Here is a 26039-nt window from a genome sequence, read left to right as displayed (position 1 = left end):
TGAATATTTCAAAAGTCAAAAGTATAATTAATACTTGGCTGTTATAGTTCAAGATAAAATACTTTTTTATTGCGTTTTTAACAAATCTTTGAAACTCGCTTCATATTTAGTATTGTATATTCCAATTTTTTAGATAAGTCTAGGTGTACATTTAGTTTGTTTTTAAATTCTAATGAAACATATTGGCAAACTTCTTGAAGAAATATGATGTATCTTGGCCAAACAAAACCATTCTAGGTGTACATTTAGTTTGTTTTTAAATTCTAATGAAACATATTGACAAACTTTATGGAGAACTATGACATATCTTGGCCAAATAAAACCATTCTGAAAAGCAAATGGCTTATTCTTTTAATGTACTTTAAAATTCTGTGTGCTGATTTCTGTTAGTACGAAAAATAATAAATAGATTAAACTCGTGAGCTTTCCCGTCACAAAAAAGTTCTCTGCCAAGAGGAAAATTCTGCCCAAGGCTGAGAAATGTGTCTTGTGGGAGGATGTACAGTGTAGTTTGCCTCCATTTCTAAAGCGTGCATTTCTAATATGCTGCTAAAGGGTAAAACATATCTCCCCGTAGAACATGGCATGATTCTCTTCACTCTATTTTATGCTTTCAATCTATTGTTCCACAGATTTTTACAGAATGAAACCACTTTAAAACTTATTATTTCACTAACCTGCAATTTAAATAAATTAGAAATATGCTAAGACACATCAGAGCATGAATAAAAATAAATATCAGGGAATTCTTCACAAGCCAGTAAGAAATAAACATAAAAATGATAACACAGTAATATTACAGGAAGCTACCAACAATTGTTTCATTTTTTTCATAAAAGAATTTAAGTGTCAAAATATTGTTATCAGAAGATCGCAACTGACTTTCTTTAGATGGAAGCTATATTGCTAAAAGGCACAAGTCATTAATAAAAATGTATAGACTGTAAGGACAGATATTAAAAAGTATTATTTTACTTCTGGTTTCAAATCCAGCATGAAAAGAGTTTGCAAACAGTCACTTTCTTATGATAAAAACAATCCTAAAAAAACTGAAATTCATTTTTCTTTCACTAATCAGAAAACTAAGTTTGGAGGGCAAACTGCCATACGAAAATGTGGAAAGACAGATGAATCTGCAGAGTCAAAGACAAGATCTGCTTACCTGGAGCAGAAGCCATAAACTGAGAAACTGGACTTCAACAGAAAGGGAGAAATAAAGACTATCCCAGGCTCTGAAAGACATATGAAAGTAACTTCTTCAGGGAGAAGGAAAATCATATAGGTAAGACATTCAGATCTATATAGAAAAGGGAAGAGAAGGAATACATGAAGGTAAAGTAAAACTATTTTTTATTAGTTTAGAAAACTATTTTTATGCCTAATTGATCTAAGAGACAACTGTTTGTTTAAACTAATTATAGTACATATTGAGCATCCTTAATTTGAAAATCTGAAATCCAAAATGCTCTAAAATCTAAAATTTTTTGAGTTCCGACATGATGTCACAAGTGGAAAACTCCACATTCGATCCCACATGATAGGCTGCAGTGAAAATGCAGTCAAAACATTGTTCCAGGCACAAAATTATCTAAAGTATTGAATAAAATTATCTCCAGGTTGTGTATAAGGTGTAAATGAAACATACTTTAATGTTCACACTTGGGTTCCACCCCATAGACATCTCATTATGTATATGCACATATTCCAAAATCTGAAACATTTCTGGTCTCAAGAATTTCAGATAAGGGATAGTCAACCTGTAGCAAATGTACTGGATGATTATAGCACATATTGTAAATAAAATGAATGAGAGCAATATCATAAGTAACTGGAGGGAGAAATTGGAATACTCTGTTAAGAGGTCACGGCACTATATGTGAAATGACACAGTGTTATTTGAAGGTAAATTAACATTAATTGTGTATGCACACCGAAAAATCTAGGGCAAAAACTAAAAAATTTAAAAAGAATATAATCAATATGCTAAGAAGAGAGATAAAATGGAAAAGCCAGAGGCAGAAAATGAGGTAACAAAAGGAGAAAAAGAAACACAACAAATAGAAATGACTAAAACATGAAAGTTATAAATCTGTGTCACAACCACTTTTTCAATGAATGTTCTAAATACACCAGTTAACAGGTATTATAAGGGATGATTTAAAAACAGACACAACTATACATTGCCTATAAGAAACCAAATTGAAACATAGAACCGTATTTTATAAATTTTATAAATATGGTATTTATAAATAAATGTCATACTTTTATAAACTCAGATACACCTTGCTGAGTAATCAAAAAAGTTGGACTAGTTATATTAATTTCTGCTTTCTACAGGGAAATCTGTCACTGATAAAGTTGAGCATTGTGTAATATTTAAGTGGTCAATTCTCCAAGACACAGCAACATTAAATTTGTATGTACTAACATCAGAGTGTCAAAAATTAATGAGTTTAAAACTGATAGAATTAAAAGGAAAAATACATATATTTATTATGATAGGTGGAGACTTTAACACCCCTCCGTTAGTAACTAATGTCAAGCATGCAGAAAATCAGTCAGATTGAGATAATCTCAATAGAACTATTAATCAACTTGATCTATAATACCATAAATATATGGAATACTCTATCCAACAACAGCACAATATACATCCTCCTCAAGCACATATATAACATTAACCAAAATAGACCACATTGTGTGCTATAATACATAAGTATTTTTTGAAATATAAATAATACAAAGTTTCTTCTTAGGCTACAACAGAATTAAACTAGATCTCAATAACATAAAGTTAGCTGAAAATTTTCCAAATATCTGGAAATTAAACAATATATTTCTAAATAAATCACAAGTCGAAGAAGTTATCTCAAGAAAAAATTTTAAATATTTAAAATTTTTCATTTTAAGGTAAATGGAAATTAAAATCAACTTACTCAACATGAAAGAGATAAATAAAAGCAGTGCATAGAGGGAAATTTATACTATTAAATGCCCATATTAGAAAATAATAAAGACCTAAAATCAAGTTTAGATTCTACCTTATAGCAATTTAAGCATAAACCAAGCAAAATCAAAGATGATAAAACTTAAAATATTAATCAATTAATTTAGAAAAAGGAAAACATTTAAAAGAACCAGCAAATTCAAAGTCTGATTCCACAAAATTTAAATGAAGTTGATAAGCCTCTGGTTGGGCTTACTATGAAAAAAATTGAAGACATAAATTACTACATACATACTTCAGCTTTGACCACTGGACTTTGGAGGTCGTATTTCCAGAACCCTCTACAGAATAATATGAAGGCAAAATTCTGATTGGAGTTGATTCAAGAGACAATGATATTGAGCAATAGGAGACAAAAGTATATTCCCTTTAATATCTTGAAAAGTGTTGCTGAAAGATGGGGAGGAGAAAAGGTGACCACTAACCAAATTGGAGTCAGTGAGTATAATAAGATGGGAGTAATACAGCATGCTTATAAGCTCATAAAAATGGTCCAGAGAAAAGAAAAATTTGATGACAAATAAATAAGATGGTAAAATTGCTGGCATAGTGGCTTTTAAAAGAGTTAACAAGGATGAAATTTAGCACAGTTTAGTTAAAGAAACAGGACAGAAGACATGATTAAGGAGACTGGTGGGTATTGGATATGGTGGTGGTATTTTGAGTAAATCCTCTTCTGATTGCTTCAGGTCCACAGGAGAGTAGAAAGAATGCACTTGGGGTGATTGTTGAAATGAAATTACTGAGCATTTGAGAAGAGAAGAGAAGGCACGTGGTCATGTTTTAGAGGGGTTAGAGAATAATGGACAAGGGAAATATAGTATGATTGGCAGAGAGCATTAACTTTCCTGGTCACTACTTAATTTAACTACTTCATTTGACTTTTAAAAAGGTTTTTATGCTATTATTAGAAGTATTATCTTACTATTTTAGTAAGTAAATAAAACCTGAACTGGTATATTGGCAAAATAGAGAGTTTAGTTTTTAATAAACTATATATTAAGAGGTTTTTAATAATATAGTATTTTACTTTAAGAAAGCAGACTTATCTTAATCGAATTCTAAATCATTGATGTAAAATCCAGATACTGTATTAGGTGGAAGTAAAATCTTGTTGCAAGTGTATGGATACATCTGCATGGAGCCAATCTAGAAAATTCAGGCAGTAGACCTCTTTTATATAGTAAGACTAGTTTATAAACAATTCATTTAAAAATTTCTGCATGAACTTCATAGATAATTTGAGACTGTTTTACTACAGAATTTTGTCTTTGACAAACTTAATAGGCAGTGCATACAAATACGTTCTTATAAAAAGAAAGCCATAAAGTTTATATATGACCTACCTGTTGCACAGATTAATTACGTCACACTAGAAACACTGTGATTTATTTACATTCCCTTTAATATATTCTTGAGGGCTCTTTACAACTTGTATACGACAGTGCTGACCATAGAGAAGCATGCAAATTCTTTTCACCATCACTTTATGTTTTAGATAGTATATTCTGTTAGGCTCCTGGAGAGAAAATTAATTTGAATATTTTTCTTATAAAGTGTATATATATTAAAATGTTTGAATGACTTATTAAGTCCTCCTTAATGTTACCTATTTATCTGCTGGCCATTTTGTGATGTTCAATTGCCGCTTGATAATAAGGATTCACAGCAGTATGTGTTTTGGTAATAGAAAGTCGAGTTGAAATTATAGGCAACTGTGAATTAGAACTGAAAGTTAGTATCCCTCCTATTGAGATGAGTATTAAAGTTAATTTTTGTATTTTAAAATACAATCATGCAATCTACTCTAAATTAATTCTTTTCTGAATAATGGAATCATAAAATATTGCACCAGTGAGAAGTAAACAATTTACCTATTTATCCTTATTTAGCAATGAAATATCTATTTTCAGAAATATTTTTGGAAGAATAAATTCACCTGTTTTAAAAGTCACATCTTTTAGGTGTTGACTTCTGCCTTCCCTATAAATCAAAGCAGAAGGATGCAGCCAGGCTCAGTGGAATAAACAGTACAGCCATACAGGGGGAAAACTGTTCATAAACCTGAGTAGAACATCTTTGCTTGATAGAATTCCTTGGCTCTCAATATTCTTATTTAACAAACATCCACAGAAACAGCCATACAAGGTGAATCTGGAAAAAAAAAACAACTTCTACTAGGTATCTTCTGTGAACAAATCATTGAAAAAAGCAGACACCCACTCTCTCTCACACGATGCTTCTGTTGGATTATCTATTTTAACTTAGTAGCACTCATACGTCATTACAAGTAATTTTTTACTTTTTTCAGAATTTTATTTACCATGTGGTTCTGGATTAGAATCTAATGATAGGAATGCTTTGTAGATATCTGAAAAATGAAAAAGAAAGACATGTTATTTTCTGGAGATGGGGAGACAAGTGAACAGATGTGGAGTTTACTGAAGCTTCAAAGTGAGTCTTTCTAAACTACCAGCTTTATTTTTGCATATTGAGATAGAACCTTACAAAATCATTGGAAGGAATAGGGCAGAGACTGGTAGAGAAGCTGTCACCAATGCTTTTATTTGCAGAAACAAAATGGGCTTAATGTGAATCTCCAGATCCTTTGTAGATTTTTTGCAACACCTTGGCTTACATGCAGTCTTCCTGAACCTGAAAAGAACACATGGATCCAAAGATGGTGTAGTGACAGTTTGACTCACCTTCAATGATCACTTCCACCTCTGGGGTGTGGAGCTGCCAATGCCAGAGGGTTTGTTGCATCTTTTTAAATTTGGCATGTGAGGCAGCCAGCATCATTGTCTTTTCTTGATCAAGAACAATTTTCTTTTTGAAAATATTGAGAGACAGAGACTTCCTGGATGACTCAGCCATAAATGGAAGGGGACTGTCAGCAAACCTTTGCCTTTTTGCATTTGATTTTCATTAAAAGAATGCCCCTTAGAGTCTTGGGGCATTCTTTAATGTCAGCGAAGGCAAAATAGAGCTTCTATTTAATTATATTTTAACCTTTTAAAATTTGGATTGTTGTCTATGGTTTAAAATTAACATAATAGTTCTAATATTATTTAACTTATAGAATACAATATTAATATCTATCTCTTGTAGATATAAGCCAGTAAAATGTTGCTGCTATTAGTTATAATCAACATTGTTTGAGAATAATTGAACTGCATAATGTATTATCAATTGGTAAACGAAAACTATTGGTATTTTTTTAATCTTAATATTCTTCATTCTGTATTTTATAAATATAATTTATATTCTTTCATAATCAAAAAAATGTGGCACTGTCATTTACTACTTAACACCTATATTTTCAACCTTTTGTAGAGGTGGCATGACATTGTTTCTCTCAGGCTGAAACATTTCAGAGCTAGTGCAGAATCTTATAGCTTTGTTGTCTCTGAGAGAATGAGAAAGACCTTGCATAGCTTTGAAAACCAAAATAAAAGTTTGAGAAAAAAAATGAAAAGTAAGATTTCCAAATTGTTTTTCATTTTTAAATGTTTAATTGATAGATAATAGTGAATAAATTGATCATGTACAACATCATGTTTTGAAATATGTTTATGGCATTGTGAAATGGCTAAGTCAAACTAATTTATACATGTATTACCTCACATAGTTGTCGTTTTCATGATAAGGATACTTAAATTCTACTCTGCTAGCATTTGTCATTTGTCAACAATACATTTTTTATTAACTATAGTCACTATGTTGTACAAGAAATCTCTTGAGCTTGTTCTTCCTATTTAACTAAATTCTGTAACATTTGACCAGAATCTCCCCAACACCCTACCTCATCACTCCAGGTCCTGGTAGCCACCATTCTACTCTCTACTTCTAGGAGATCAACTTTTTTTGATTGTATCAATGAAATCATGTAGTATTGGTGCTTTTGTGCCTGGGTTATTTCATTTAATATAATGTCCTCTAGGTTCATCCATGTTGTCATAACGGACAAAATTTCCTTTTTTATGGCTAAATAGTATTTCATTTTGTATATTTACTACATTTTCCTTATAATTCATAGGCTGATGTATTTACTTATTAAAACACTAATGCTTAAGAATTGTTAGCCTAGGCAACATGGCAAAATCCCATTGCTACAAAAAAATACAAAAATTAGCCAGACATGGTGGTGCATACCTGTGTTCCCAGCTACTCAGGAGGCTGAGGCAGGAAGATCATTTGGGCCCACGTGGTTGAGTCTGCAGTGAGCTGTAATCACGCCACTGCACTCCAGTCCCGGTGACAGAGCAAGACCCTGCCTCAAAAAAATAAAAAGAAAAGAAAGAAAAATAAATGTTGCCACAACATAGCATTAATACAAATGTAATTTACATTTAAAGTCATGGATGGGATATCTTCAAAAATTATGAATGAGTAGGTTACTGATATTCAAATAGGGAAAAACTTCAAGCATGAGTGCCATGGACTTAATTATGTCTCATCCAAATTGATATGTTGAAGTTTTAAACATCAGGGTAACTATATTTGGAGATAGGGCCTTTAAGGAGATAATTAAGAGTAAATGAGGTAAAAAAAAAAAAAAATGGAGCCCTCATCCTGTAAGACTGGTGTCCTTGTAAGAAGAGGAAGAGACATCAGAACAAGTGCACTCTTGGGCTCTTCTCTCTCTCTCTCTCTCTCTCTCTCTCTCTATGTATGTATGCATGTGTGTGTGTATGCTAACAGAGAAAAGGCCATGTGAGGACACAACAAGAAGGTGTCATCTGCAAGTCACAGGAGAAAAGCCTGACCAAAAACCAACCATAGTGAGACCTTGCTCTGAGACATTGAGCCTCCAGAACTGTGAGAAGATAAACCTCTGCTGTTTAAACCACCCAGCCTATGGTATTTTGTTGGCAGCCTGAGCACAGGTACACTGATTAATGAAAAAGAAAATAGAAATGAGAATATTTTGACTGTATAAATATTTAAAAATTATTTATAGTAAATGCCTACAATAAATAAAATTAAAAACTGAATGAAGAAATGGACAACATCTAACATAAATGGAAGGCAACTGATTTACAATGCAGATAATTGTATAAAAATCAATACAAAATATGAAAAGGGCAAAATCATAAATGGAAATTTATTATTTAAAGGTGTATATTATTATATTTCTATTTCTTCTATAGTCTTGTACTTATTACTATAATAAATATAAATTAAAAATATTAAAACCTTTCACTTTTCCAATATTGAAGGGATGTCACTTTAATGATATTTTCATTATAAATTGGCAAAGATCAAATTTTAGCTATCAGTTATCTGTATCGCCACTTTCATATCTCTCTGAGTACCTAGGGTTGACAGTGGTGCAGTAAAGGGGTACTATAGTAATTATGGGGGAATAAATTATGCTGAAATCATGGTCTAAAAGTTTACTTCTTGTTCATGTCTAAGGCAATACAGTGATAGACCTCTTTTCCTCACAGTTGTTCTACAGAATCTGTAACACTGCCAAATGAAAACAATATTTAATAGTTTCCCTTGTCAGGAAAAGAGTAGAGAAACGAAGGAACAATCAATTTACCTGGAAGTAAGGCAAAGCCCTTGTATCAGAATATACTAGCTGAAACTAATCACACAGGCCTGCTCAACAGCCAAAAGGTCAATACGATAAAGGAGAAAAGAGCAGGACATTGGAAGTCTCTATTACAGGAATCAGATAATGTAACAACAAGAGAATAGGTTTAAAGTATTCTGAAGAAAATTTAAAATAACGCAATAGTAACCTTAAAATGTTTGTTCCCTCAGAGCCAGTAAATTTTCTTCTTATAATTGGTCCAAATAAATTGAGTATAATAAGCAGTAACATATTTTTAAAATTATTATATGCTAGGTATTCTAACTTAATTTTTATTCATAATCTCATTTAGTTCTCACAAAACAACCTATGAACTAGTTAGTAATATCATCTTTATTATGATTGACAAAGAAAAGAAACATAGAGAAGCTTTAGTAATTTCTACAATGTCACTCAACTAATAAATTCTGGGTCCCAGAGCTAGCAATACAGATATGCATAAGAAGGTAGCTGGCCAGGGAAAGTGAGTTCCTGACTGCATCTGCCTTCACAAACTGCAATGCATTGGCTCTGCACCAGGTCTGGTGTTGGGAGGGCAACTTCCCTGTGATGTACTTGTTTGCCTATGGTCAGGCCTGAAAAATCACACAGGTTTTGGGCCATGAGCTGGATCCCTCGAATTCGTGTTCTTAAAGCTTGTCTATATAAAAAATAGTGTATATACATGTATATTAACATAATATTTTTACAGAAAATAGCAAAAAGAAGTATACAGATTATTGATCTTGACCATCTTTGATTAATTAGATTACGATTAATTTTTGTTTTTCTTGTTGAATTTTTCATACTAAGATGATGATGTAAGCTTATGCATAGAAAGAACACAGCCTGAAGGCATTAAGTTAAGTTAGTGGAAAGAAGTAAGATTTGAGTTTGGCTTTGGATCATGAAAAGAAATCCTGGATGCTAAAGAAAGAAAGAATTTATGAAGAAACAGAATAATAAGCCAAAGCTATGATACTGAAAAGTTTCGTATCTGTTTGAAGGAAATCTAATAGTTTTATTTAATTCAAAGAGGAAAAATTAGTATTGAATGGTACAGTGATAGGCATCTTGGTTTATATGCAATGCTACGACTAATGGACAGTAAATTGGAAAAGGTTTGTATCAAATTGTGGAAGCAACTTTGAGCTCATCATATAAATTGTGGTCATAACTTCTCAAGAAATAAACAATAGTGGAGTCAATTAATGTGAATTTTCCTGTGTCTCACTGACAACTCCTTGGTTATAACATACACTTCCCTGGCCTTTGATTGCTTTACTTTCTCCTAGCTTGTGTGCAATACCTGTGTAGTTCTGAGTATTTATCTGATCTCTTTAGTAGTAGATTAAAAAGTAATTCCTGTTCAAAGACATGAGTTCAGATTCAAGTCAAAATAATACTTCTGTGCCATGTAAATTTCCCAGTGTCAAGTTACTTCTAAGTTAACAGGTAATGTCCCCTCCCACCTCCATCATAAGATGTTAGCTTTTACTGTATTCAGAGGAGCTTACATTGTGAGTGTCGTGACACAGAGCTATGAATGAATGCAGCTGTTTTCCTCTTTATTAAAAATTCTTGTCCAGAAAATCAAATTAGGACCTAAGCAGAGACATCTATACCCATTTTCCCAAAGTAGAAACATTAAGAATAACTCCAAAAATTCAGCCAGCCAAACCGTCCTTAGTTGTCTAAAAATACATGTTATCCTCACTACATAAGGACTCTGTCAAATAGCAAGAGGCAGTGGCATTAATGATGATCTGTAGAATAAGCTGGAATTTTTTTAAAAGTGGAGACACAATACGTTAGGTTGGGAAGGAATTAATATAGATAAGCATCAGGAAGATAGAATTGGAAATCAAAGAGCAGGGACAGATGGGGAAGAGTTTACAGAATGAAAATCTGTGAGATTTGCGAATTAATTGGTTGTGGAGAAGAGGGAATGGTAAACAATTACTCTGAGGTTTCGAATCTAGTTGACTGAACAAATTGTGGTGTTATCTCTCTATATAAAGTGCTTAGGCATGTTTCCCTGAGACTCAGCTGGTCGTAGTTTTTATGATGTTTCCTAGGATTCAGCTGAGTGGGGTTTTCACTCAATCAATCCAATCAATAAACATGTCACACACTGATATCACAGAAAAAATGTAAATCTGAACCTTGGAAAATATATCTAAATATTCTGCATATGTGTAACTGTGTGTGTGTGTGTGTGTGTGTGTGTGTGTGAGATGTGTGTGAAGTACAGCACATTAATAGACTGTACCCAACCATTTATCTCTGCTAAGCACTGTTTTAATATGGCTTAATATACATCGACTCATGAACTCACTCAACTTCAAACAAAAATGATGACTAGGTGCTATTATTAATTCAATATTTACAGAAAAGCAAAGTGAGGTTTAAAGAGGTTAAATGATTTTCCAAGGGGTGCAGAACCGGCAGACAGAGGCTTACGTGAAGTCAATCTCATTCTAAGCCTTACAATAATTCCTCATAATGTGCTTCACTATCCAAACCTAGGGTGGTTGGGAAGAGTAGATATACGCAGGCCATAGAATCTGGGATACTTTGGCAAAAACAGAAGGTCTTTGTTGAGATTATAAGCGTGGATGAGGCTGCTTGTGGGGGAAGCACTGATACTCAGATTTCCTGAAGCATAGGATGAGAATACCCATGCTAGGAGAATAGGAGAGCAGGTTTAATTCATGCCCCATGGCTGGAACAACTCACCATTCCCATCAGAACCTTGGTGCAGAACTAGATTAAGTAAGGTTAAAGGAGCTGACCAATAAAAGGAGTTCCCAATATTGAAGGGGAATGCTAGGTAAAGAAGCTTGTATTTTAAAATGATTGTAAGATATTTCTTTCACCTTTACATTCTTCTCAAAATCCACTCATAAGGCTTTATCTATGTTCAAGAATATAGCAGTGGAAAACAGGCCCAGACAGACTAAACAATCTAGACGTAATAATAAACTGGACAGACTGACCACTGTATTTACATAGACTGACATGCTTGAAGCACTGACTATGGTAGACCCTTTGAGACCCTAAACAAAATGGACTACTGTGAACATCATTTTACTGCCCAACAGTCATTATCCTTGTTGTCCTTCAGCCTCCACCTTCTGTTTAGGCAACCTGTGTAATTCAAGGGAAGCTGCTGAATTTGAGCTTCAGGGCTTGATCCTGATTAAGAACTGTTATAGTAGCAATTCCACATTTTGCTGGTGAAAGGTTTAGGAGTGGACTTATAGTGCAATCGACTTAATGAGACAAAATATTTTCTGAAAAGTTTCTAATTTTTTTGTCTGTTTGTTTCCAGGAGTAATTCAATCCAGATTGTGAAGAAGTCTTAGTGCCAATTGCTCTGGCAGCCATGTTATGACCATGAGACAATCAGCCATAGAAAGAAATATTCTGCATGATAGTTTAGAAAGAAGCAGGACAGAAACTTCTAGAGTTACATTGATTAATGACTGAATCTGTGAATCCTGATGTCTGTCCTAACTTTGGATACATACTTATATAAGTAAATTATTTTCCTTATTAAAATCTGTCCTTATTTAAGCCAGCATGAGTCAAAGTTTCTGTTTTGGGTAAACAAATGTCTTTTACTGGTATGCTGACAATCTGATTAAACTGAGCAGTCCAGACACATAGATATGACCAGTTATGAATACCAGTTTGGTTTTATCAACAATTTGAGACCTTGACTACTCCAGAAATAATAATACTCTGGTACTTTTGAGTAATACCAGATCGGGATCTCTGACTCATCCTGATAGAGACACAGGTCAAGTACTCAAAAGGTTTCTGCGCGCCTGCCCAGCCAACATCTCAGGAAATCAGTCATTCATGTGCAAAGTGAGAGCCTGATCACCCTACCTAGGCTCTGCCATGCTTCTGCATTTAGCGGGTGGGTGAGCTGAAGACCTGGCTCAGCTGGGATAGCTGGGCCTCTTTCTTTAAGTGGTCATTTATTGTAAGCTTTTTCTATTGGTCAAGCAATAATGCATAGGTCAGTCCAGATTCAAAGGGAGTAGAAATAAACCTAGATTTGATTGTTTATTTTCCCATAAAATTAAATTACAAATTACATAGCGGGGTGCTGACAATGAATACTTGAGTAAAAAAGATTGCTCATATGAGTTACCACATAAAATGATTACATTCCTGATAGATAAATTTTTAGAGTTCCTCTTTTTTAGTCACAATTGATGTATAGTACTTTGAATAAGTTATTCCAATGATTTTTAGGTTGTTTTTCAGAAGTCCCTTGATATAAAGATGAGAGGAGAGGTTGGGAAGAAGCACATGAAGCTAACCCTCACCCCCCACCAATTCTTCCACATTCTACTGTCTAGCAGCTCAACTTTATCTTTATGTATTGAGCATCTGGGTAATATTTTATTTGGAAAAATAATTCTACTCCTTTTTGTTTAAAGAACTTTGTACATTCTTCTATGACTTTATATGGTTTATAACATTTTAGATATTTGGGATTGTAAATAGAACCCTTACTTAAAAAGTAAACCTGTTGTTCAGATCTCTCATATTCAACTACAGGTCATGTTTTCAGAATGACACTGTGCACAAAGCTATGAATCTACTTAAATTTACATAGAGACATACAGTATTATGAAATTGTTTATTACAAAACTAGGATTTTACCTGTTGCATAACTAATACCAACATTAATATTTGATATCATCCTTGAGGTTGACTAAGAGTAACAATATTTTCAATAAAATAGAAACTTTTAAATATATTTGCTGTTTTAAAATGATAGTTTTTGTACTTATAAATTAACCTAAAATTATTTTAATCACTATATTATGTGACAAGGTGCCGTTAATTTTAAAATTGTTTGCCACATCGTTTAAAAAATGTGATGACTTCTCTATGTCAAAACAAAAGAAGGTCAAAACAAAGCAAATTTGTTTTATTGATAACATAATTAGTATGTTGTAAGATAGTTATTTTTGTTTTAACCTCAGCTATGAACAATAAAGCAAAAGGAAAATAGACATAAATAGACATATTTAGAAGTTTGATATGAGACAAGACCACAACACTGTACTCCTTCACTAAATTTATCCTCTTCCTTCTCAAGAGTTAGACTTAGGAAGATGCACTTATCTGTTCCATAAAAGAAATTTCTACTGAAAGTAGAAAAAAATAACCTCTGTCTTTCATTATGACCCATCATATTATATCTTGTACATTGAGTAGACAGATGAGGTGAAATTTCTACTTCTTCTTCTTATCACAGTAAGTCAACTTTAAGAATGCCTATATTTTTAGACAAAGGTTTAGTAATTTTCAGTGCTGAAACCTTTAATCATTCATTGTGCCTGTAACAAAAAGATAGAACTTATTTCAAAAATAGCAGCCTTGTCATTTGAACTAAAGAAAAAATCCACAATGTTAATAGATCACTGACAGTTTTTGTGGTCAGAAATAGGACAGAGGCAAAAAGAGAAAGTACTATTTTCATTTCTCTTTCTTAGTAGTATGGACAGTCAGAGAGAGAGAAAGAGAGACAGAGAGAGAGAGAGAGGGCATCTGAACATGCAGATATTTTACTCTGGCTAAAAACAATAAAAAAAGTTTTATCCAGTGGTTTAAACCTTATGTTGACAGATAATAAAACTATTATTTTTTTGTCAGCTTTAAAGAATATTTATTCATCCATCTAATCATTTTATCTTTTGGTTATTCATTTAACAAGTATTTATTGAACACTTCTATTATTTTAAATACTGTGCTAGTTAATGCTTTTCTAACGGTGAAAAAGATACCATTTAACAACATACCAAAACAACATGAAAAATTAAAACATTAAACATAAAATTCAATAATTAGTTTTAGCCCAAACAAGTCTATATAAATATGTGGTAATCATTTCTGACAATGTCCATATGCAGATTCTGCTAACAGAGTTTTCCATATGTTCCATTAATTTAAAAATTAAACTACAGAATACTTCATAGAGGAAAAATTATATAATACAAAATCTTAAGAAACAGAACAGGGAAATACTCAAACAGAAATAATGTTTTATTAAAGACTCAAGTATTATTAAAATAAAAACTTTAGATGAGTTAAATTTAGCAGAGTATATTTGAGCAAAGAAAAATTCATGAATTAGGCAGCCCTCAGAACAAGGAGACGTTCAGAAATTTCCATCCAGCAATGTGGGCAGGCAGTATTTACAGACAGAAAAAGGAAGAGACATATAGAAAGAGCTTGATAGGTTACAGCTTAATAATCGCCTTATATGAATCTAGTGTGATTAGTGTGCAGCCTGTGATTGGTTGAAGTTTGGCTGCTGTGATTGGCTGAAACTCAGCTACATATTACAAAAATACAATTTTAGTTATGTTGCAGTTTGTTTACATACTAAGTTATATTACAGTTTGCTACATACAAAAGCAGCTTTAGACCAAATTTAATTTAACAGTATAATGGAGTATTATATAAACAGTCATTTTTGTCTTGCTGTCTTGTAAGACACAAAATAGCATATTTTTAAAAACTTTATTTAGGCATTAGTGAATTTTTCTACGTTATTAAATGTTGACAGACAGTATTTTAAATTTTAGATAATTCTATGCAATTATAATTTCTTTTAACATTTACAAGGCCCAATATCTTCAAATTACATATTAAACCAACATTTATTATGAACTTTGCATAAAATAAACCATATCTTATACAAATATGTATTACATTTTTATCTTACAATCAGGTGGTATGAAAGTATGGTGGGGAGGATTATCACCAAATTCAATTTTAAAAAGAACCCAAAAAAATAAAATAATAAAAAATAACCTTTCTCCTTGAGATGCAAAGATGTGCCTTTTTAGGTATAATGTGTTTTCAAATAAGCAACAATACAGTTCACATTAATTAATTCCTCCAAATTCTAGAAGAAAGAAAATAGAAGAAATTAAAAATTTGGCATAAAATGTATTGAGCATTTACTAGATGACATGCATTGTGGTTAGAAGGGAAGTGAGTTTGTTATTTTCACATTTTCAAGTGAAACCTGAATTTTTAAGGTTTAGAATCTCTCTTACTTTGTTCAGGCTGCTATAGCAACATATCTAAGACTGGGTAAATTATAAACAACAGAAATTTATTGCCCACAGTTGTCTGAGATCAATGCACCAGCAGACTAGATGTCTCTGGTGAGGAGCCATTTCTCATAGATAGATGGCACCTTCTTACTGTATCTTCACATAGTAGAAGGGTGAGAGCAAGGCATCTCCTTTCAACCTCTTTTATAAAGCCATTAATCCCAAACATGAGGGCAGAGTCCTCACGGCTTAATCATTTCCCCAAAGGCCTTACCTTTTAATACTACTACATTGGGTATTATGATCCAACATATGAATTTGGGGGTTATGCCAACATTCCAACCATAGCATTCTGCTCCTGGCTCCCCCAAATTTATATTATTATCATATGCAAAATGCATTCATTTTATTACAATAGCTCCCAAAGTTTTGTTACAGCACCACTTTACATGTCTAAAGTCCAGAGTCAAATTTTCTTTTTTTTTTTTTGAGACAGAGTCTCATGCTATTGCCCAGTCTAGAGTGCAATGGCATGATCTCAGCACACATCAACCTCCACCTCCTGGGTTCAAGCGATTCTCCTGCCTCAGCCTCCCGAGTAGCTGGGACTACAGGCACGGGCCACCACGCCCAGCTAATTTTTGTATTTTTACTAGAGACGAGGTTTCACCATGTTGGCAGGCTGGTCTCTAACTCCTGACCTCAGATGATCCACTCGCCTTGGCCTCCGAAAGTGTTGGGATTACAGGCGTGAGCCACCACTCCTGGCCCAGAGTCACATCTGAATACCTAAATCAGATATGGGTGAGACTCAGGGTACAGATTATCCTTAGGCAAATCACTCTTCAGGTATTAATATGCAAAACAAAAAATGTCGTGTACTTTCAAAATACAATGGTGGAACAGGAATAGAATAGATGGTCCCATTACAAAAGAGGAAAATAGGAAAGAAGAAAAAGGTAATAGGTCCCAACCAAATCCAAAACCCAACAGAGGAAACATTAAATTTTAATACTCCAGAGTAATCTTTTTTGACTGAAAGATATACCTTCTGGCACACTGGATCAGAAGCTCAGTCTCCAAGGCTTTAGAGGATCTCACTCACATGGCTCTGTTGGGAGTACATACCTCAGTTCTCACTGGTTGGGTAGAGGCGCATGCTGAGCTGGACTGTATGTTGGTGGCTCTACCAGTCTGAGTTCATAGGGTTGGCCCTACTCTCATAGCTCCATTAAGCATCACCCTAGTGGGTACTGCCTGTGGTAGTCCTAACTCCAGGGCTCTACTGAACATTGCTGTAGTAGAGGAATATTGTGGTATGTACACCATTTCAGCAGTTCTCTGCCTGAGCCCCAAGACTCTCTGGTACATCCTTTGTCATCTAGGTGGAGGGAGCCAGATTCTTACAACTTGTGTATACTGCATCGTGATAGAGATCGCACCACAAAGATGCAGCCAAGCTTTATAACTTGAACCTTTCAGAGAGGCAGCACGAACTACACTTGGGCTCACTTGAACCTCAGCTGCGGCAGCCAAGTAGCACTGCACCAGAATGGAGGCAGCGGAGCCTTGAGATTGTTCAGTTCCCAAGTCTCCAGCAGTCTGGAACTGTGATGGCTAGGAAAGTCCCAAAGATCTCTGAAACACCTTTAAGATTTCTTCTATTGTCTTGATGAATAGCACCAGGCTTCTGCCCACCCATACTAATATCACCATCAGCTGGTCCCTTGGCCACACTCTTGGTGTTCTCTCCTGACCATGCTTTTTTATTTTAGAACATGGCTAGGCTAAAACATTTCCAAATTGAAGTTCTCCTTCTATTCTGTTATTAATTCTATCTTTGATTTGTTTCTCTCGTCTCACATTTTACTATAAGCAGTCAAGAAAAACCATCCCACACACTCGACACTTAGAGATTTCCTCCACCGAATATCCATTTCACTGCTCACAAGTCATAACGTTCACAAAGAACTAAGATATCAACACTATTTAGGAAAGTTGTTTACCAATTTATAACAATGGTGGCCTTTCCTTTGGGTTTCAATAGCATGTTTCACACTTCCATCTGAGATCTCATCAGAATGGGCTTTACAGATATTTACAATTCTACCAACATTCTAATCATAACCACTTAGGTAACCTATAAGAAGACTGAGCCTCTCTCTACAGCTCTCTTCTTCCAAGCCCTCATCAAAATCAGCCTTCGTGGTTAAGGGCAATATAGGCTTTTTCTAGCGTTTGCCTTCAAACTCTTCCACCCTCTGCCCATTCCCAGTTTCAAAGCTGCTTCCTAATTTTGGGGTATTTGTTATAGCAGCAACCCATTTATCAGTACAAATTGCCATCTTAGTATTTTTTGGGTGGCAATAACAAAATACTTTTGACTGGGTAATGTATAGGTAATAAAAATAAATTGCTAATAGTCCTGGAGACTGGGGAGCCCAAAATCAAGGCAATAGTAGATTTGGTTTCCGGTGAGGAGCTTTTTCCCATAGATAAATGATGCCTTCTTGCTGTGTCCTCATATGGCAAAAGAGGGCAAGGCAGTTCTCTTCAAATTCTTTCATATGAACACAGATTTCATTCATATGGGCATTACTTTAGAGTGATATATATGGGGAAATGTCTACTAAATCAACCTCAGCATTGTTGGTACTGGCAAGGGATGTCTTTTATTGATTAATATGCAGAATAAAAATAAGTTATTTATTCTTAGTGTCCATACTAATTCAGGAATCTCTCTGATTAAAACATATATTTTATGTTTAATTCTTTTTATTAAATATTTTGTTGAAGGATACATTTTCCAATAATATGTGAGTTTCTTAGTTTTTGTTGATGTAACAGAATATCAGATTGGGTAATTTATAAAGAACAGAAGTTTATTTGGCTCATATTCATAAAGACTGGGAAGTCCTAGGGTATAGCACCACATCTGGCAATGTGAGAATGACCTCTTCATACAGAAAGAAAAGGGCACCAAACTTCCCTCTTTTATAACTAAACTACAGCAAAAATAATTTCATTAATCTATTCATAAGGATAGTGCTTTCATGACCTAATCACCTCTTGAAGTCCCCATATCTTAATACTCGTTACAATGGCAATGATATGTCACATGAGTTTTAGAGAGTGCATTCAAATGATAGTGGTGAGTTTTTATTAAAATTTGTACAAACTGTATGTATAGACACAGTGGTTAAAATAACACAAATTCCACAGGTTAGTAGTGTCAGTAAGGCATTACATGTTATTGTCATTAAAAAACACATAATACCTATCAGTTATCATCATATCACTTTGGTATGGTTTGAATGTCCCCTCAAAAATGTGTGTTGAAATTTAATTACCATTGTGACAGTATAAGTGGTGGGACCATTAACAGGTGATTAGGCCAAAATAGTTTTGCCCATATGAATATATTAATGTTATTATTGTGGGAGTGGGTTTGTTACCATGAGAGTGAGTTTTTGTAAAGGTATGTTCAGCCTTCTCTTGCTCCTTGGCTACCTTGCCTTATCTTTATCTTCTGCCTTCAGCTATGAGATGACACAGCAAGAAGATCCTCTCCAGATGCTGGTTCCCTGCTCTTGGACCTCCCAACTCCTTGAACCATGAGCCAAGTAAATGTCTATTGTTTATAAATCACTAAGTCTTTGTTATCCTGTCATATCAACACAAAATGGACGAAGACACACCTATACATCAGTAGATGTTAATATTTTATATGTTACAAAGTTGCTATAATTTTGAAGAAAGACATACCCACTCCTACGGCCCCTGCTCAGAAAAACTTTATACAATAAAGATTTTATTTAATGTTAGAGAATCCATAAATAATTTATAAATTAAGTTGCCATAGATCAATATAATGATAAGCCACATATTAAACCCTAATAGCTATGAGATTGATAATTCAATAAGAATTAATCAGAAATTCGGCTATTTGAAGAAAAAGAGAAATTTTATCTTAATTCTAAACCTTAAATAAAACATCAGTAGATTAAAAAGTATTAGAATGTATGCTATATTTATAGAACCCCTAGCTTCTTTATAATAAATTTTCTTCACCTTTTAAAAATCAAGCTTATTGGGGCATAATTTGTGTACAACAAAATGCTCACAGTTAGATCTGTTTTGTCAAATCTATAAATCTGTGTAATCACTACTATAATAAATGTACAGAACATTTTTTTCACCCCACTGCTTTCTTTTATTACCCTTCACAGTGATTTCTTATGGTTTCTCCTCAGATTCAGGGAACGACTGCTCTCTGTCACTGCAGTTTAATTTTTCTTATATAAAATCTCATATGAATGGACTCAGACATGTACTTTTGTGTATCTGGCTTCTTTCAGTCATCATATATTTTTTAGGTTCATCCATACTCTTTCTCATATGAGTAATTTACCTTCTTTTAAAATATAAAATCAATTTTTAAAGAAATATATAAATATATAAATTTAAACAAACAATAAATGTTTATTTATGTAAGAAATAATTAATATTAATTAAAAGGCACATGAAAATATATAAATATTTATATAGACAAAAAATTATAATTTGGGGTATATATAAATCCATTAGGTAAATATTTACTATTACATTGGTAAAATGGATAAAGAAAATTAATAGAAAATTAGTAGAAAGTAATAAAAGCGATCAACTGACATACAAAATATCCAAGCGTATTAATTATTGAAGTAATCTTAAAACTAAGACACTTATTTTTTTCACTATAAAATTATTAATGGGAAACAATGAGCATGTAATAAATATGAAGACTCAGTTACACAGGCATCTTCATATATGTAGAAAGCTCTATAAAATAAATTTGTAATTGAAAAACCCCCCAAAACATAATTTTTTTTTTTTTTTTGAGACAGAGTCTCGCTCTGTCACCCAGGCTGGAGTGCAGTGGTGCATCTTGGCTCACTGCAAGCTCCGCCTCCCAGGTTCACACCATTCTCCTGCCTCAGCCTCCAGAGTAGCTGGGACTACAGGTGCCCGCCGCCATGCCTAGCTAATTTTTTGTATTTTTAGTAGAGACGGGGTTTCACCGTGTTAGCCAGGATGGTTTTGATCTCCTGACCTCGTGATCCGCCTGCCTCAGCCTCTCAAAGTGCTGGGATTACAGGTGTGAGCCACTGCGCCTGGCCATAAATTTTTATACTTAGACAACTTTACTGGAGAATTCTACCAATTATTTCATGAAGAGTTTGACACAATCTTTTTTAGAAAATAGAAGTGATAACACAATTCTACATAATAGTTTTCTGAAAATAGAAGAGGAGATAACTCTTCCATTTTATTAAGATAGTATATTACCTGAAAGCAAAACCAGTCAAAGAAAGTACAAGACACTATAGATCAATATTCTACATGACTATAAATGTAAAAATCTTGACAAAATATTAGCAAATACAATTCGCAATATGTATAAAAATGAGTGTTTTCATAGATAAAGGAGGAGGTAGGTCCTGAAAAGCAGTGAGTGCCGCAACTAAAGAACAATATGAAAGCTTCTTGTGGCAATGGAAATTTTTTGTTTGTGATATTATACTACATTTAGACAAGATATTACCATTGCTCCAAGGTGGTTAAAATTTACTTGAGATTCCTCTATGTAGTTTTTTTCATAATTGTATGTAAAATTTATATGAAAGAAAGAGTAAAGAAGAAAAAACAAAGACACGATCTTGAATTTAGCTGATATTTTATGATAATTTCAAATGCTATTTTAAAATTAACCAGTGAGTTTACAGGTTAGTCCAATTGAATAATTTTATTTATAGCTTACATTGACCAGGAGCTAATGCCTGAAATGGGGGCCTCATGACTGTGTCCTATCATATTCTAGTGTGGCTGATCTGACATCCAAGAGGTAAAACAAATCCTCTTTACTCTTTGCTCTCTTCTCCTCAAGCAGAAGGAAAGAGTCACTTTTACTGTTGCAAGTTGTACTATTGGAAGCTGGGAGAGAGGTGACAGAAGTACTCCCTTAGCCACCCTGACTGGTGTCTTACTAGGTCATGTGCCGCCCACGTCTACTGCTCCCCAGCCCAGAACAGCACTACGACTTGCCTTTTGGACTAGATTTGGTTGCCTTTCAAGTTTGTTTGGACTCCAGAGTACATTAGCCTGCAGTAGTGAGGCTTACTGAAGCTCATATTCTGACCACTGGGATGAGTGAGTCCTCTTTGGCTAGGGCATGTCTATACACTCTCTCAGTGTGTGGGAATCAGCTGAGTTTAGCCTGGGTTTGCTTTCCACTGTGACAGGGCAGCACTGAGTTCAAAGCAGGGTCTTACAATCATGGCACTTCCCTCTCCCAAGTGAACAGATTCTCCACACTATATGGCTGCTGCCAGGAGATGGGAGAGGGGTGGTATTGATAATTCAAGATTGTCCTTCCCATCTTCTGCAGTGCTTCTTTCAGTAATATGAAGTTAAAATCAGGTGCTGTGATTGCTCACCTGATTTTTGGTTCTTATGAGGTGCTTGTGTGTATAGAAAGTTGTTAAATTTGGTGTTCCTTCCCATGTGGCAAAAAAAAAGAAGAAAAAGCCAGTTTTCAAGGGAGAAATTTTAAAAGGTTGCATAAATTTGCATAAACAGAAAGGAGCCAAGTGCAAGTCACCAAGACAAGGGGGAGAAGGCCTTGAAGGCATTTCAGAGACCATCAAAGCAGCCCCTCTCATCATAGGCCCGGAAGCCTAGGAGGACTGAATGGTTTCATGAGCCAGGCCCAGGACCTCACTCCACAGCACAGCCTTGGGAAACTACTTCCAGCCACTCTAGCTCAAGCTGTGACTCCAAAGGTCCCAGGTACAGCTCAGGCCACTGCTCCAGAGGATGCAAGCCATAGACTTAGCAGATTCCAAGTGGTGGTAAGCCTGAAGATGTGCCGAATGCAAGAGTTGAGGCTTGGAAGCCTCTGCCTAGATTTCAGAGGATGCATAGAAAAGCCTGGATGTCGAGGCTGAAGCCTGATGCAGGGGTAAAACCCTCACAGAGAACCTCTACTAAAGCGGTTCAGAAAGGAAATGTGGGGTTGGAGCCCCCATACAGAGTCCCCACTGAGGCAATGCCTAATGAAGCTTTGAGAAGAGGGCCATTATCTTCCAGATCCCAGAAAGGTAGAGCCACTTACAGCTTGCACTATGTGCCTGGAAATGCTGTAGGCACTCAATGCCAGTCCAAGAAAAGCAACTGTGGGAGCTGAACCATGTAAAGCCACAGGAGTGGAGCTGCCCAAGGCCTTGGTAGCCCAACCCCTTGCAGCAGTGTGCCCTTGATGTGGGATACAGGGTCAAAGTAGATTATTTTAAAGTTTTAAGATGTAATAATTGCCCTGCTGGGTTTCACATTTACATGAGGTTTGGAATTCCTTTGTTATGGCCTATTTCTCCCTTTAGGAATGGGAGTATTTACCCAATGGCTATACCCAAATTTTATCTTGGGAGTAACTAAGTTATATTCTATTTTACAGGCTGATAGATAGAAGAGACTTGCCTTTTCTCCAGTAAGCCTTTGGTCTTTTGACAGTTGAGTTAATGCTGGAATGAATTATGACTTTGAAAGACTGTTGGGAAGGCATGGCTGTATTCTGAAATGTAAGAAGCACATGAGATTTGGAAGTCACCAGGAATAAAATGATATGGCTTAGATCTGTGTCCTCACTCAAATAGCAAATTATAATTCCCGAAATGTTGGAGGTGATGCTTGTTGGAGGTGACTGGATCATGAGGGTGGATTTCTCATGAGTGGTTTAGCACCATCTCCTTGCTCCTGTTCTTGCAACAGTGAGTTCTCATGAGTTCTGGTTATTTTAAAGTGTATAACACTCCCCCACTTCTCTCTTTTGCAACTGATCTCAACATGTGAGATGCCCCACTCTTTTTTTGATATCTACCATGATTGTAAGTTTCCTAAGGCCTCCCCAGAAGCTTAGCAGATGCCAGGATAATGCATCCTGTACAAGTCTATGGAGCCATGAGCCAATTAAGCCTCTTCTTTACTAACTACCCAGTCTCAGGTATTTCTCTATAGCCATGCAAGAATGAACTAATACGGAACCTATTAGATAATTACAGAATATTTTATCCCATGGCTATAGAATACACATTCTTCTCCTCAGCACATGAATTGTTCTCAAGTATAGAGCATATTTTAGGTCACAAAACAAGTCTTACAACACTTCAAAAAATTAAAATAGTATCAAGCATTTTCTCTGACCAAAATGGAATAAAACTAGAAATCTATAACAAGAAGAATTTTGGAAACCATACAAACACATAAAAATTAAACAATGTGCACCTGTATGACCAATGGGTCAATGAAGAAATAAAGAAGGAAAATGAAAAATTTCTGAAAACAAATAATAATACAAACAAAACATACCAAAACCTATGAGATAGAGTGAAAGCAGTTCTAAGAGGGAAATTTACAGCCATAAGAGCCAACATCAAAAAAAAAATTTCAAATAAACAACCTTTATTCACTTTAACAGCAAATTCACTTTAAGGGAATGGAAAAGCAAGAGCAAACTAAAGCGACAATTAATGGAAGTAAATATATTAAAAATATTAGAGCAGAAATAAAAATAAAATTGAAATGAAGAAAATACAAAAATTGAATAAAATGAAAAGTTTGTTTCTTGAAAAGATAAACAAAATTGACAAACTTGAGCCAGACTAAGAGGAAAAGAGAGAATACACAAATAAATAAAATCAGAGTTGAAAAAAAGATACTACAACCAATATCAGAGAAATTCAAAGGATCTTTAGTGGTTCCTGTGAGCAAATATTACAATAAATTGGAAAATCCAAAAGAAATAGATAAACTCATAGATATATACAACCTACCAAGTTTGAACCATGAGGAAATCTAAAACCTAAAAGAACCAATAACAAGTAAATATATTGAAATCATAATCAAAAGTGTAGTAAAAAAAAAAAAATTCCCAGATCCTGATGGCTTCACTACTGAATTCTACCACACATTTAAAGAACATTTAATACAAATCTTACTTAAACTATTCTAAAAAATAGAGAAGGGAATACTTCCAAACTCATTTTTCAAAGCCAACATTATGTCGATACCATAACTAGACAAAGAAACACCAACAAAAGAAAACCAAAGGCCAATATCCCTGATAAATATTAATGTGAAAATCCTCAACAAAATGCTAGCAAACCAAATTCAACAACACATTATTATAAAAAGATCATTTATCATGGCCAAGTGGGATTTATTCCTGGGATGCCAGGATAATTTAATACATTCAAATCAATCAATGTGATACATCATATCAGCAGAACAAAGGCCAAAATCCATGTAATAAATTTAATTGATGCTGAAAAATCATTTCATAAAATTCACCATGATAAAAAATATCCTCCAAAAGCTGGGTATAGAGGGAACATATCTCAACATAGTAAGTATCATACTAAACAGCTAAATACTGAAAGTCTTTCCTCTAAGGTTGACGGTACAACAGGGATGCCCACTGTCACCAGTTATTCAACATAGTACTGAAAGTCTTAGCTAGAGCATGCAGATGAAAGAAAGCCATCCAAACTGGAAAGAAATAAATCAAATAATTTTTATTTGCAGATGATATAATCTTGTATTTGCAAAAACCTAAAGACTCCACCAAAAAACTCTTAGAACTGATAACCAAATTTAGTGAAGTTTCAGGATACAAAATTAACACACCAACATCAGTAACATTTCTATATGCCAACAGTGAACAATCTGATAAAGAAATCAAGAAAACAATCCCATTTACAATAGCTGTAAATAAAATAAAATAGCTAGGAATTAACTCAACCAAAGAAGTGAAAGGCCTCTATAATGAAAACTATGAAACATTGATAAAAGAAACTGAAAAGGACACCAAGAAATGGAAAAATATTCCATGTCCCTGGATTGGAAGAATCAATATCACTAAAATGTCCATACTATTCAAAGTTATCGGCAGATTCAATGGAATCTCTCAAAATACCAATATTTTCACAGAAATAGAAAAAAAAAATTCTAAAATCTATATGGAACCACAAAAGACACAGAATAGCAAAAGATATTCTAAGCAAAACAAACAAAACAGAAAGCAACACTTTACCTGACTTCAGATTATATTACATAGCTAGAGTAACCAAAACAGCATGGTACTGGCATAAAAACAGGCACACAAACCAATAAAACAGAATAAAGAAACAGGAAACAAATTACATTAGAAGTGACCTCATTTTCAGCAACAGTGCCAAGAACATATATTGGTGACAGGATAGTCTCTCCAATTAATGTTTCTGGGAAAACTGGATAATTATTTACAGAAGAATGAAACTCG

General features: G+C 34.2%; 1 long non-coding RNA gene across 4 annotated transcripts in view; it reads right to left on the bottom strand.

The window, feature by feature from the left end:
• Window positions 1-956: 956 nt before the first annotated feature.
• The window catches only part of LOC129144275 (uncharacterized), a 49581-nt gene continuing 24498 nt past the window's right edge, over window positions 957-26039 (bottom strand). For 3 of the 4 annotated variants that reach the window (XR_008548549.1, XR_008548548.1, XR_008548546.2), the window contains exons 2-7: window positions 7163-7280; window positions 5331-5378; window positions 4947-5161; window positions 4617-4722; window positions 4354-4526; window positions 957-1232 (exon numbers count right to left, since the gene is read on the bottom strand). This is a non-coding gene — a long non-coding RNA (uncharacterized LOC129144275). Of the gene's footprint in view, window positions 1233-4353; window positions 4527-4616; window positions 4723-4946; window positions 5162-5330; window positions 5379-7162; window positions 7285-26039 lie in introns of all 4 variants that reach the window. The other variant, XR_008548547.1, reaches the window with a different exon arrangement.

The sequence above is a fragment of the Pan troglodytes genome, chromosome 5 (genome assembly GCF_028858775.2).
Source record: "Pan troglodytes isolate AG18354 chromosome 5, NHGRI_mPanTro3-v2.0_pri, whole genome shotgun sequence".
Taxonomy (NCBI): Eukaryota; Metazoa; Chordata; class Mammalia; order Primates; family Hominidae; genus Pan; species Pan troglodytes.
This window is presented reverse-complemented; position numbering and strand designations above follow the sequence as displayed.